The following is a 13,364-nucleotide window of genomic DNA, read 5'->3' as shown; positions in this document are numbered from 1 at the left end:
CAGAGCGCTCCAAGTAGTCAAAAACCCAATTTCCACCAACCTGCTTGCTCACAAGCTCCTTGATCCGGTAGCTATCTTGAATCGCAACAATACTGGCATTCGAATTGATTGGTCACCCATGCATCAGGAGTCCTTACGGGGGAATTGGGCAGCTCACACGAGAGTTGCACAGGAGAGTTTTAGGTTATGAATCTACGCTGCTTCCCCGTCCCCTGCATCCTGTTTATTGTTCATAACCAGTGATTCAAATCATCAGATGTAAAATGGACAAGAAAACTCTTCTCAGTAATTTATCCCCCCTAGCATCCTTGCATCTCTTTTCGGAATTCTCCCAATCTGCTGAAGTCTTCATCGACAAATCCATTGCTATATAAAATCAGCTACGTTCCTGGAACTTTTAGGTAATTGTATACCCCTACATCTACACCTAAATGCCCTCAGTGTTTCAATGCCACCTAAGCTGATCTCCACCACGTCTTCTGGTTGTATTAAATTCCTTCATTATTGCAAGTTCAAATCCCCTACAAATGACCCCTCAATTCCTATAAGCCCTCACACTCAGCACAATTCTCAATGAACAGCGGTCTTGCATGAGCTGTCTGGTGCTGCGAGTCTGCTCCTCTGCCAACCTAGCTCAACCACCCAGCCCATGCTCTGTGCCGAGAACCACTCCATTTGAGCTGCCTCCAGCTTAGATTGAAGTTAGCGAAAACATATGAGCATGTGACACGAATGCGGATGTCTATATCCTGGGAGACATTTCAGCCTGTTGCTTCACACAACCACGGAGCCCCACTCCCCCCTCTCTCTGTAAATGCCTCAGTTTATGCTCCTGGACCCTGGTTACTGATGGTTGGGCAAAAAGATAGTGTTGCCTACTCAACGTGTGGTGTTGTGGGATGCTGATAGGTGCCTTGTGGCTGCGCCTTACGTGTCGACCCCTAGTCCTCATCATGCTGCTAGTTACCCTGTGAGTACTTACGGAATTTCCCCACAATATCCCACGACACTTTGCAATGAAGTCCTCGAAGACCTCAGCCTCCCGAGTGTTGGATATTTAGCATGTCATTATCTCGGAAGTATCGCCACAGTAACGGTCACAATTCTAGGCAGTAAGGTTTTCTTCTACGTGTGCTGGATACAAGTGGAGACAAGGAGCTATATATAGTTTGTATTCCCCACCAAGGAACGCACGCATGCAGGCAACCATGGGAGTGCGCCGTTGCTGGTTACGTCGGGCTCCGCGGGATGGCGGTATTTGTCAGGATGGCGGGATGGCTAAGCACATGTGTGTTGGACGTTCCAAACTTGACCCCCCTGAATGCAAAATAATGCCTCTAATCCAATGTGTGTGCAATTAATAACATCTCAGTTGACACCATCGTTGAGAATCTGGTTGAAATAAAGCAGACGATGCACGCCGGTGCTTCTTTTCTGCGGTGTGCAGGCGCTATTATGGCACAAGATGCACCATGTCCGTGGCCGTATCCAGGGTTTCCAAGCGAAGAAATGGACAGCTAAACTTTTCAGTGGAAACCATCTATACAAGAAAATTCTCTACTGCCTCAATTGGCTATGCGAGACCTCCAAGCAGGACTTTGGGCCTAATGCGGGGCCACTGCATGCCCACATTGCCCCCTCACTCTGCCACTTGTCAACCTTTGCATAAGCAAGTTATAAATTGGAAAAAGGGCAGAAGGCTTCACAAAAAAAAAAGGCTGCGTAAATGAGGCTTCAGGAAACGGGCTTCACGAATTTTCCATGCGACTGGCAAAGGTAGGGGCTGTTGCATTAAAAGATTTTAATATTTATTTTATTTATTGATTTAATACATATAGCAGACCATGATTAGGTCCAAGCAGGGGGCACAAAAAGATAAAATGCAAAAAAATATACAAACAATACAAACAAACAAGGCACTTATACAGCGGGTAATTTATTCCACTCTAGTATCGTACACGGAAAAAAGCATTTGAAAGGGTCAGTAGCAGTGAAGTATGCGGCCAAAGCGTTCTGTTTGTGGTGTCTTGTAGGTTTTGTAGAGAACGGTGACAAGAATGGAGGTGGGTCAATCGACAGTACACCTTTGCGGGGCGAAGAAAGAAAATCAAGGCAGAAGCACTTTCTTCTGGTTTCAAGGCTTGGGATATTGTTAGCCAGCATTATTTGGGCGGGGAGGGGGGGGGATCGGCGTGTGAGTATTTAGAGTAAATAATCCAAACAGCTTTTCTCTGAACTCTTCCTAGTTTGTGGATGTTGTTATTAGTGGGGGGCTCCCAAACTATACATGCATATTCGAGCTTAGGCCTAATAAGAGTAAAGTAGCTGAGGAGCTTCACACTAGCAGGGGAATTTCTCAGTTGGTGTTTTAGGAAATGCCGACGAGCAAATATTGTCAATGTGTAAATTTCACGAGAGAGTGCTGGTTATTGTGACACCAAGATATTTAGGACTGCTGACTTGTTTCAATGGCGATGTTCCTGGTGTGTATTATTTGTATGGCACTTTCGTATTATGTGAAGATAGTGTTTTCTCTGCGTTTAACACCATTCCCCAGTTCTCGCACCATTCAAGTATATTAGTACGAGTGGTATTAAGGGAAGATGCTCCTTGGAAACACTTTTCTCCTTAATATTCTACCTAAGGTTATGAAACTTAGGTCTTGGATGGAGTTTTTTATGCTGATTCCAAATATGTTCTTAGTTTTTATGTAGCTTTATTAGTTTTTGCTGAAGACGGCCCTCAAGAGTGTTTGTACACATATTTTTTTATAGCAAATCCTTGTTTAGAACAGCCTGAAATATCTCGTTTTTCTGCGTAGATAAGGTAGTATGTTGAAAACTACTTTAAAGTTATTCACATAATTTCTATATTTAAAACAAAATTGGGAACATCATATTTATACATTTTGGTTGGTATGAGTCAACATTTTAAATTTTTGCAAAAAATGTAGAAGAGTTTTTAAAAATTCAAATAGATATCGGCATCCCACACACTGTGAGGAAACTGTAAAATTTCATCCAAATGGGACCATGGGAAGTGCTTGAAATGTGTTGCACAAAACATAAAAAGGGCTGAAAAGTACAAATGGAGAAAAATGCTGTTTAAAGTTTCAAATGTCTTTATTTCTCGAAAACATGACGAAAGCACATGAAATTTCTTGCCAAAATAGAGAAGTATGTCCCAAACACAGCACTGTTCTTTAGAACTGTCCGGGCCCATTTGTTACCTCCAGCACCTTCCTAAATGGAGTCTGTGAGATGCGCTTTCTTAACCTGGTTTTGGCGATGTGTTCGAGCTTCAATGGTTTAGCGGATGGGCATTTTCTTTATTCTTCTCTCTTCACGCGAGCTTCCCAGGACAGCAAGCCCTTCTGGTGGCAGTATACCAAGCTCCTGAAGCAACTAATCAACTGACCGCAGTTATACCACAAAACGGCGATGGCAGTTGTAGCATCCACTACAGTCTTGGACGCAAACTTCGTCTTCGGGCATAGCAACCAGATCTTGCTGTTGAGGGACTCTGCTGCGTTTCGAGTCTTTCCTTGGTAACAGTGGGTGAGCAGTTTAATGTGAGGCGCTTGTATATAGGCAGCGAAACCTGCCCCTGCGCCTTTGTCAGAAGTGGAGTGTGGTCTGGTGCTGGCTTTACCAGTGCTTCAGCCCGCCGGTGCTTGCACCAAGATTCAACTGCATTGTGGTAGAACTTTGGCTCGTAGCAGCGCTCATCGAACATGAGTGAAAAAGTGATGTCCAGATGGCACGATAGATTCCCTTAACATTTACCCTGTTGCTGGTGACATCTATGCAGTGCACTCAAACCTCGTTATAACGTAACGGGGTATAACGAAATAATGGACATAACGAAGTAAATGAAATTCACCTTGAAGTCTCCACGGAGACCTGTGCAATTGAAACCTTGCTGTAATGAAGTGAAGTTGACGTGTCAATGGATATAACAAACTGAATTAGTCTCCCCCACCCCCCAACCACGGTGTGGGAAGTATTCCGCGGAGTACGCCGCTCATTTGGCACGGCTGTTTTAATCATCAACCTCACTGCCCTATGCAGCCTGCCTCCTCGCTGGCGTGCGGGCTGGTGTGCTACGTGACGGCAGTGAGAAGCGGCGCATGGTGGGTTCCCTGAGCCCCAATGCCGAAGCGGTCGCTACGGAGGAGACGACCAATGAGTTGTCACAGATGTCACTTCACAAACAAATGGTGACGCCGTGGTCTCCCATGCACACACGTTCGACGTGCCAATGATGGCGCAGGCACTTGGTGTGGTTGACCATCTATGTCGTTTCTTGGGCACCCATGGCTACATCAAAAATAGCATCAACGTGGTGGCCACTGCTGAAGAGGTAGTATTTCGTTTGCCATGTCCAAAACGAAGGAGCATCACAGACTTTTTTACAGCTATGTCTAGCGGACAACAAAATAGGCAGTGTGCGCGTTCAGCAAGCAAAATATTTGTCTTCTATTAAATTTCCGTCGCATGCGTGATCGCATAGGGTTACTGTGGGCCGCGCGGTGGTTTCCTTCTTAGCACGATTATAGTTGGGCACCCAACTGAGCATACATTGCCGTAAACTGCTATAATTGATATAACGAAATAATGGATGTAATGAAATAATTATGGCTTCCCCTTCAACTTCATTATATTGAGGTTTGAGTGTATTAGTATTGTATTGCACCTTCTGTATCTGCCCATCCTTCAACTTTTCGCCTCGTGGAAATCCACTAATGTCTTTAGTTTGCGAATTGAAGTGCCTAGGTGCTTGGCCACGTGGTTGGTGCAGTCTTCTTTCACGATGGCCATTTTAGTGTACACTTTCGCGTCATAGACGCACTGAAAGCTGTGGTGTCCCCATCACTTAGCAATATGGTGAAGTGCAGTGGTGTCTCATTTGAGGGTGTCCGCATCCATTTGCACACTGCTGCCTCCTTTTCCATAGCATGAGAGGAGTTTCAATGTTCTTCTCACAAACAGGGCCATGGTATGCCTGTCACACTTCTTTGTCCTGCGGTCCTTGTGCCAGCTGCACGCAAGACAGAAGTTTGAGAGCACTTCAAAATCGCGGCACAAGCGTCTACAGACAGCTTTGCCAACGCCGTTATGGCTCTTGTGGCTCCGCTTTTGCTACGTGCCATGAAACATCACAGCAACATCACTGCTGCCAACCGTCTCTTTCGTGACAACTCTGGCTTTCTGCATGCTGCTCTGAAACGGCTTTCATGGCTGTGGCATGAACTTTCTTGCCGATCGTCATAAAGTTCTTGTGATGCAATGGCATCGGCAAGCCAAGAATGGCACAAAAACGTGACAGCTGTTCGTGCCCAGCACCAATCGTGCGTGCAGCCACCACCGCCTTGACATACACAGCAAAGCTGTCGCAGGAGCTCCCACTCTGATATTCCCAGAATCCCTTAGCACTATCCACAAGATTGCCAGGCACAACATGGCTCGAGGTGTGCTCAGCAGAAAGTATCGATGCGTCACACTCGCTATTCGCACAATGCAGATCAAGAAATGACAGGTCCTTTTACTTTTCAACCGGTTCGCGTACTGTGAACGTACAGGTGCGACACGCTGCGCAAGCAGCTCCACTTACCAGCACTATAAGTGCACTGATGCCGCTTATCACAGCACTCTTAGAGTTCTGGCCGCTTGCTGCTCTGTCTTTCTCGAAGAGTCCAATCTTCACCTCCGAAGCGCTCACGAAGTTCACCATGACGTCAATTTCGTCCGAGGGGTCATTGCGCTAAGTGGGGCTATCTGGAGGCATCGGGCGACTGCCTTCCGCTGCCACTTTCTGTTGAGGTGTGCAACGCCATCCCTCGGTACGGGTTCTTCGTCTGATCCTTTTGAGCATGAAAATCACGATTTTTCAGTTTGTTCATTGCAAACTAATTGAAAAAACGCAGAATAAGGGCTGGAGAGTTGGGATTGAGACATCATACGCAGTCAAGGACGGATGCAGGCTTTGCTGCTTCGCCGCAGCTACGTATCCATCTAGGCCAATGGCAGACTTGCTTGAGCTATAGAGTTTTGGTATGAAACTCTACAGCTAGAGCACCACGTGATTTAAATGTTCAGTAGAAATGCTCAAAAAACGGGCATTCTTAAAATTATTTTCAGCCAGAATGTCAAACTGTGGGAGGTGCTATAGGCTAGAGGAAAGATTCCTCTACCTCTCCGAACAAATGGCAATGGCAAGAGACGCCGTAATCTCAAGATAGAGACAATCGAAAGTTGATGAAGTATGACGAAGGTAGCACTTTCTCGAGCCACCGCGACTGAATAAAATAGATTTTTTTACTAACTTCTTCTTTGAATTTTGCCTTATCTTTTGCGATGTTGTAGTTAAATCTAGAAAGATAATTTTACAGGCAAAATCTCAAAACTGAGAGATTGCTTGGAAAACACGATTTTTTGACTATCTCCCTTTAAGTTCAGACTGATCAGCACAACATGAAATGTCTTGAGAGAGAGAGAGAGAGAGAGACTATTTTTGAAGCGTCTGGCTTATTGAGGTCGGTGACCGACAGCTGCAGCTTCCTGTGACCTCAGTCGCTCGTTCCATTAGATTCTTCTAAACCTGCAGGTTTGAGCTGCCCAGCGCTTCCTCCCAGTGCTCGCCAGTGGGTATTATGGGATATGGGTCTTTGGGGCAGTTCTACATAAGATGAGTGATGGTGTCTTGTGCACCAACCACATGCAGAGAAATTGGGTGAGGGGTACATTGTAGGGTAAATTAAATTCAACCTGGCACGACATGGTATTGTATTAGTCTACATGAGGCGCCACAGTCGCTTCTCGGCGTTAGTCAGTTCCGGGTGAGCAGGCACCAACGACAGTTGGTGAGGCGGTAATGCGCAGTGATATCGTGGAAGCTCGGTAGGCTGTCGCGAGCCAACTAGGCTCCATGGAGGGAGACAAGACGAGGTCCTGCTTGGATGGTAGGCTCTCGAGCTGCTGTGTTGACTGCTGCTTTGCTTCCCAGCCCTGTGTAGCAGGAGTCCAGATCAGCTCCACCTGGGAGGTTGGAGGATTTTGAAGGAGCATTTTGAGCGTGAAGGGAGAAATAGTCTCCTTGGCAATGTTTTTGATGGTTGTTTTCGATGTGATATAGCCAGTGAAATGGCCGCCTCTTCCGCCGATATTGCATGGCGCATACTTATGGGGGGTGCCATGGGGTCACATATGGCCGTCACTGCATATGTTACATTATGTCTGTAACTAGCATCGTTTAAATGTACCGTATTTGGCCTCATGCAGGGGTGAGACAGCTGTGCATATTGCGCAGTTTTGATACATATTCATTTTCCTGCGCCAGGCTGCTCCGAAAGCTTGAAAATTTAGAAAATTGCACCAAACTGCTCCAAAATGGTCTGAGAGCCAAGGATTTTAACGCTCCCGAGAGTTTCAGTGGGGCAAATGCTTCCTGATGGCATACTTTTCCAGCACCTCCAAGGTGAGGCTGTTTGTAAAGGTTTAATTGATTGATCATTCAATAAAAAACCTGCACAAAATTGGCCCCGAGATAATGTTTTCGAAAGTCGCAATGTCGGGTTGCAAATGTTATATGATGCGAGTTTTTAAAGTTTTCCCATCGAAAACCATTGCAAGGTCCTGTTGAAAAAAGTACTGATGTGTACTGAGGCGTCAAGCTACTTGTGCAAGTTGATGAAAAAACGGCAATTTTTTTAGCGCCGTATCTCCGGAACGACATTACTGGGCGCCGCCATCTTGGTGTGGTGAAGATTGCAAAACATGGCCACCGGGCAAAGCAGTTGCTCATGGTTCAGGCAGAGTGCTCTTCGCTGACTTATACTGTGGTTTTGCTTATGGGAGTGGCTGGGTTTTCATTTAGTTGTTTGATCTGTTGCGGGGAGTTGCGCGACTCGAAAGACGGGAGTTCATGAAAAAGAACGTGGTGCCCGCGAATTCGCCGTGTTTTGGCCTTGAATGTGAGGCACGGGCGTGCGCTTGGAGAGAAATTTCGGACTCATTGCGGTGTTATAGAACGCCGAGTTATTGCTGCCTTTGACAGCGAGCTTGCGAGCGGCGGGAATGGGACGATCGACACTGCAGAAGCGGTGGTGCAGGCTACATCACTGCAAAATGTTTGAGCAGTGTCCGATAGCGGGGCGGGCTATTATTGCACCCTAGTAATAATGGTTCTTCTATCTGAAATTTAGTGCCAAAAGGGAGTTATGTGGCTAAACATACCAACGTTACTAAAATTACGATTGTAGAGAACGTGCACCTTGGGGATTTAAATGGGAGGGCTGGTGGGGTGCGACGACTGTCACCTCGTTTTGCGCAACTTTTGCTGTGGCTCTACACTTGTACGTAAAGCCGAGCCTGGGATTGAAAAAATAATAATGTCGGTATTCACATGATAATAAAAGTGCCTTACGATTGCTTAGTTTTGCAATTCGATATTTGCAATAGAACTCCACGCTGTCTATGCATAGAGGCTAATAATTGAAAAAATGCGTTGTATAAAGGTAGTGCAGTTCGCGCCGTGTGATACTGTGGAAGAAAAAACCTTATTCAAAGGCTGTTTCAGTGTTAATATGTATGTTCAAAATGTATTGAAAAGTGCACTTTGCCCCCGAGTTGCCGAAACTTTGATTTTAAGGCTCTAAGGTGAGATTATAAATGTCGATCATCTGCTCCAAATCAAGGTTCTTCTGCTCCAAAATCAAGATTTTGCTGCTCCAGAAACTGCTCCCAAATCTGACTCAGCTGTCTCACCCCTGCCTCATGGGATACTTTTTAGCCAATGTCTGTGCACGCTGTTCTCTTCGCTTCTGATTGTGCACTGGGTGCATATTGCACGGGAGTGGGCACACACGTAGCAAGCCATGAATTTTTGGGGGAATGGAGACACGTGCGTCAGTTATTGTTGGGGCTTTGATGCCTAGCCTGTTCATATTGTGTCGGCCGCTAGGTGTTTCCAACAGGCGAGAGATTTGGTTAAGCAGGTGAGCTTCGATTAGCTCTTCCGCGGTATTGTAAATGCCGAGCTTTTCCAGGCTGGCAGTGGAAGTACTTTGAGGTATCTGGAGAGCAGTTTTATAAATTTCCCGAATCAGACAATTGATTTTCGATAATTCACATGAAGAGGGGTTAAGGTATGGCAAAGAGTAAGTAATGCGGCGAACCACAAAAGCTTGAATTAGCTGTATTCACTTGGCTTCTTTTAAGCCCTTGTTGCGGACAGTAATGCGGTGTATGAGGCCAATTGTTTGGTTCACCTGGGAGGTGAGCTGGGCTAGGGATCGAGTATTGGCTCGGTTACTCTCTCTAATTAGCCCTAGGATCTTGGTGCTTGGTAGCGCCGGTGTGTTGGTGTGGCTCATATGGATTTTTATTGAGGTGGTTGACTGAGCAGTTCATTTTGCTTGAAGTACAAGTTCGGACTTTTCTGGGGAGCACTGAAGGCCTGCCTTAGTGGCTTCTGCAATGACTATGTCAGCCCCCATTTGAAGAACGTTTTCAATTTGTGCTTTGCTGCCTCCCGACGTCCAAAGGATTATGTCATCTGCATAAATACTATGCGTAAGAGGAGAAATCCGTGCAAGCTGCTGAGGGAGATTGAGCGAGGCCAGGTTAAAAAGCAGCGGTGAGAGTTCAGCCCCTTGAGGGGTACCTAATGAAGGAAGGGGTATGGTGTTGGTTACAATATCGCCAATTTGTAGCACTGCCTATCGGGCAGTTAAGTTCTTCACATAGTTGTACGTGTGTTGGCCTGGAGCTATTTATTCTAAATTTTGGAGTGTGGTTGTTGGGGATACACTCTGATACTCTGTCGAAAGCTTTTTTGAGATCAAGTGCAAGCATGGCTGCCGCGTCCACTTTGGAGAGGGGTGTGATGATCCTGTGTTGTAGTTGTAGAAGTATGCCTTGTGTAGATAACCCATGCCGTAATCCTATCATAGTATGCAGAAATGCGCCGGTCTGGTCCGGATATTTTATCAAATATGCGTGGACAACGTTCTGCATGACTTTTCTCATGCATGACGTAGGAGAAATTGGGAGAAGGTGTTCAAGGCTGAGCGGCTTGCCAGGCTTAGGTAGCAGGGAAATTTTGGCATGTTTCCAGGTAGGAGGTAGGATTCCATTGGTCCAGTAGTAATGGACCTTTTTCCAGTACCGTTCCCTCTAGCGGCCGCCACGGCGGACTAAAAATGGCAGTAAGGGCACTCCCCCCAAAATATTTGGCTTTCGGGGAACCCGTGCATGAATTATCCTGGCCCTGCGGTCCCTCCCGCACTGACCCGTCAACCGTACCTCTCACATGAATGTCACGGTAGCAGGCGCGCGTTCTCGTGACTAATCTGCAGTGTTCAAAGCGCCCCTTCTCTCTCTTTTTTTTTTTTTAGTTTCATAACCCCCTCACTGGCAGCCATGTGCTGGCAGCGTGATCAGCCTCAAACGTCCTTTACCCCTTCCTTAGAAAGCCATTATTGTGTGGACGTACGAACCCACCACAAGGTGTCGGAACAGGAAAAAAAAAAAAAAAAAAAAAAAAGAAAATGTGCAGCGCTAGGCAGTATAGCCGCTCCCTAAGCAGAAAACTGAGGGGAGCCCTTTTGTTTATTTTGCCCAAGGCGCCCGGCAAATAGCTACTGGAAAAAGGTCCATTATGGTGGTGGAATTGTCATCAAGGTTGCGGAGCATTTTGTTTGTTATGCCACCCATACCTGGTGCAGACCCAGGCCACTGTGACCTCGACTTTGGTTATATCTTGATCTAGCTACTGATTGTCCATTCCTTGATAAGGTGGAAGCAATGTCATGCTTCCCTGGGCTTTGTATAGGGCTCGAAGGCATTCTAAAAGTTTTGGGTTAGTTCCAGGGAATGTCTGGATTATTTTAATAGGCGATGGTTTTTGGCCATTCGGGAGTGACCGGGATCGAGCATATGGTGCAGTATGGCCCAAGTGCGACGCCAGCCAAGGTTGCCTTTCATCTGGTCACAAAACTGCCCCCATTGTGCGCAGGTCGACTCGGCTGTGTAGGCTTCGATTGTTTTACCAACGTTTGCTAGGTTGATGCCAAGGCGTCATTATGTTTCTGGCGCTTCTATCTGCTTTATGTCCAATGTTTCAGCGGGAATATACGCATATGAGCATGTTGCCATTTAGTGTCTATCAGTTAAATAACCCATTCCTGAAGTGTAGTGGCATTGACCTCAAGGGGGGGGGGGGAGGGGGGTATTCTGCTTGCAAGCACGTCTGGAAGTGCCCCAATCGGTGAGATATTGTTGTCGCAGGCATTACCTGTATTACCTTTCCTCGTGGGGATTGAAGGATCTGACTCAACAGTCAGCCATTGAGCCTGCATCAATTCCCATAAGAGGACGCCTTTTCGTGTGGATTGGCTGCAGCCCCACGTCTGTGCGGGGCAGTGAAATCACCTAGTACAACTAGTGGGGGTCGATGGCGCAGTTTGCGAGGCAAGAGTGAATAGTTGGGTGAAGGTGTGGCATGTGCTCGACTATATTCATTCAGTATATAAAAGTCGGGAAGCAGTGCATTTTGCGGGATATAATACAAGATCATGAGGTATGTCGATGCTATCAAATTACTGACGTTCCGCAGGGATGTTGTGTTGTACTAGCATAGCTGTACACGGATTATTGCTAGATTGAAATGTTTGCTACCCTGTAAGTTTTATTTTCAGGTTGGGTTCTTGTCAGGCTATAACTGAGGGTGTTTCTGATTCTGTAGAAAGAAGCGTCTCCAGGTAGGGGTGTTTTCGGATAAAGCCCCTGCAATTCCACTGCCAAACTTTAATTGGCTTATGACGCTTATTCATTGCCGGGATCAAAAGGCGGGATGGGAATATTTTGTGCAAGGGTTGGGGCAGTATTGGTGGCTTCCAGTCCTTGTATGAAGCTATGCATTTCAACACGTAGTGCTTCAATGTTAGCTTGCATGGGGGTTTGGTTCGTTAAATGAGTACCGACACAAAATTTCGAAGGCGAGATAACTTCGGAGGTAGATTGGTGTGAACAGACATACATCATCTGCTAAATATCAGCAGCAAATACAGCCCAGAACATATTTAAAATCAATTTTACATTGTGCAAAACGCAACCGAGCAGCCAGCGGAGGACCTCGCGCAATCAACATTCCTTGGATGATCCAAATATGTTGATCCAAACAACGTCCTAACATGTCACAAGTTTGTGTTGGCCACTTCCGCACTGCCGGTGTTTCTCACCGACTTGCTCCTCCAATCAGAGGTTGGAACTTTTGCTCTCGAGCAACGAATGATCCGTTCATTGGCGGCGGAGGCGCCTGAGGCCGTGACCTAAGTTCTACAGCGATTCCAGGCCTTCTATTTTTATTGCTTTTTATTACACTGGCCACGAAAATGCACCGGGGACACGAAAAGCACACTGGGTCATTGCGCAGGCGGCGGCCACGGCCGTGAAGTGGCGCAGGTCGGCGCAGGTAGCTCGAGTGATAGCTGGTTACCCCTGTACGAAATGGGACTCAAGGTGAAAAGAGGTAATGATGTGATGGTATCGTCATCTTACCGCTTGCAAGAGCGGCAATCGAATAACTGTCGCCGTGTTAAGCCTAGTAACCACGACTGGCTTTATAAAGCCGATCGTGAGCCTAACACATCTGTAGGTCTGTTGGCGGACCTATAGGCAGACCTGCCGGCTGCTCCCTGCCTCGTCTCCCCACCCACTGCCTCGAGCGTCACCCGTCGTTCTCTAGCCGCGGCAGCAATTTGCACTCGCAGCATCTGCATTACGTCCATGGTCGCTTTTTAGGGGTGAAGCATATTAGGACCTTGCTTTGTCCGGGGCTTGGCGTCCGTGTACACAGTGTTGTGCTAGAGTGTACTATATCCTTCTATTACACTCTAGTTGCGCATGCGCGAGGAGCATTGGATTGGAATAAATTGAATTCTTTCGGATTGGATTGGATTGGAATTGTATATACTGTACAGACGCGTTGTCACTCATTTGCACGCGCGAGTGGGCAATTCCACGGGTGATTTATGGTAAGAACGATTCTCAGTGCTTCGCCCACTCGTCAGGATTCACTTCATGGAGATGCGTGAATTTTTTAATTAATCGGCTGACGAGATCAGTACGGGGGGGCATTAGCAGAAACTGCTACCGACGTGGAATCGACAGTCCTAGCGCAGCTCTGTGTGGTTTTGTGTGGTCAAGTGGGCAGATTTGTTTATACAAAATCTCACCTTTCGTGGCCCCCGCTGAAACTGATACTGTGACTGGCCACATTAAGCAACGTTTCTAATCGAACAACCATTGTGCGCTGAAGCAAATGAGGTTCCTTTGCGTGATAAATAGGTCACTAGCTACTTA

At 46.6% G+C, this 13,364-nt stretch overlaps 1 protein-coding gene and 1 pseudogene across 2 annotated transcripts in view; one reads left to right on the top strand and one right to left on the bottom strand.

Moving 5' to 3' along the window:
• LOC144175064 (DNA mismatch repair protein Msh6-like) overlaps positions 1-13,364 on the top strand; it is a 296,118-nt gene that overhangs the window by 19,455 nt on the left and 263,299 nt on the right. The gene's annotated exons all lie outside the window — the stretch shown is intronic.
• Positions 124-5,902, bottom strand: LOC144173904 (uncharacterized; annotated as a pseudogene).

The sequence above is a fragment of the Haemaphysalis longicornis genome, unplaced genomic scaffold, assembly GCF_048455015.1.
Source record: "Haemaphysalis longicornis isolate Haplotype H1 unplaced genomic scaffold, Haemaphysalis longicornis Haplotype H1 scaffold_1, whole genome shotgun sequence".
NCBI lineage: Eukaryota > Metazoa > Arthropoda > Arachnida > Ixodida > Ixodidae > Haemaphysalis > Haemaphysalis longicornis.
This window is presented reverse-complemented; position numbering and strand designations above follow the sequence as displayed.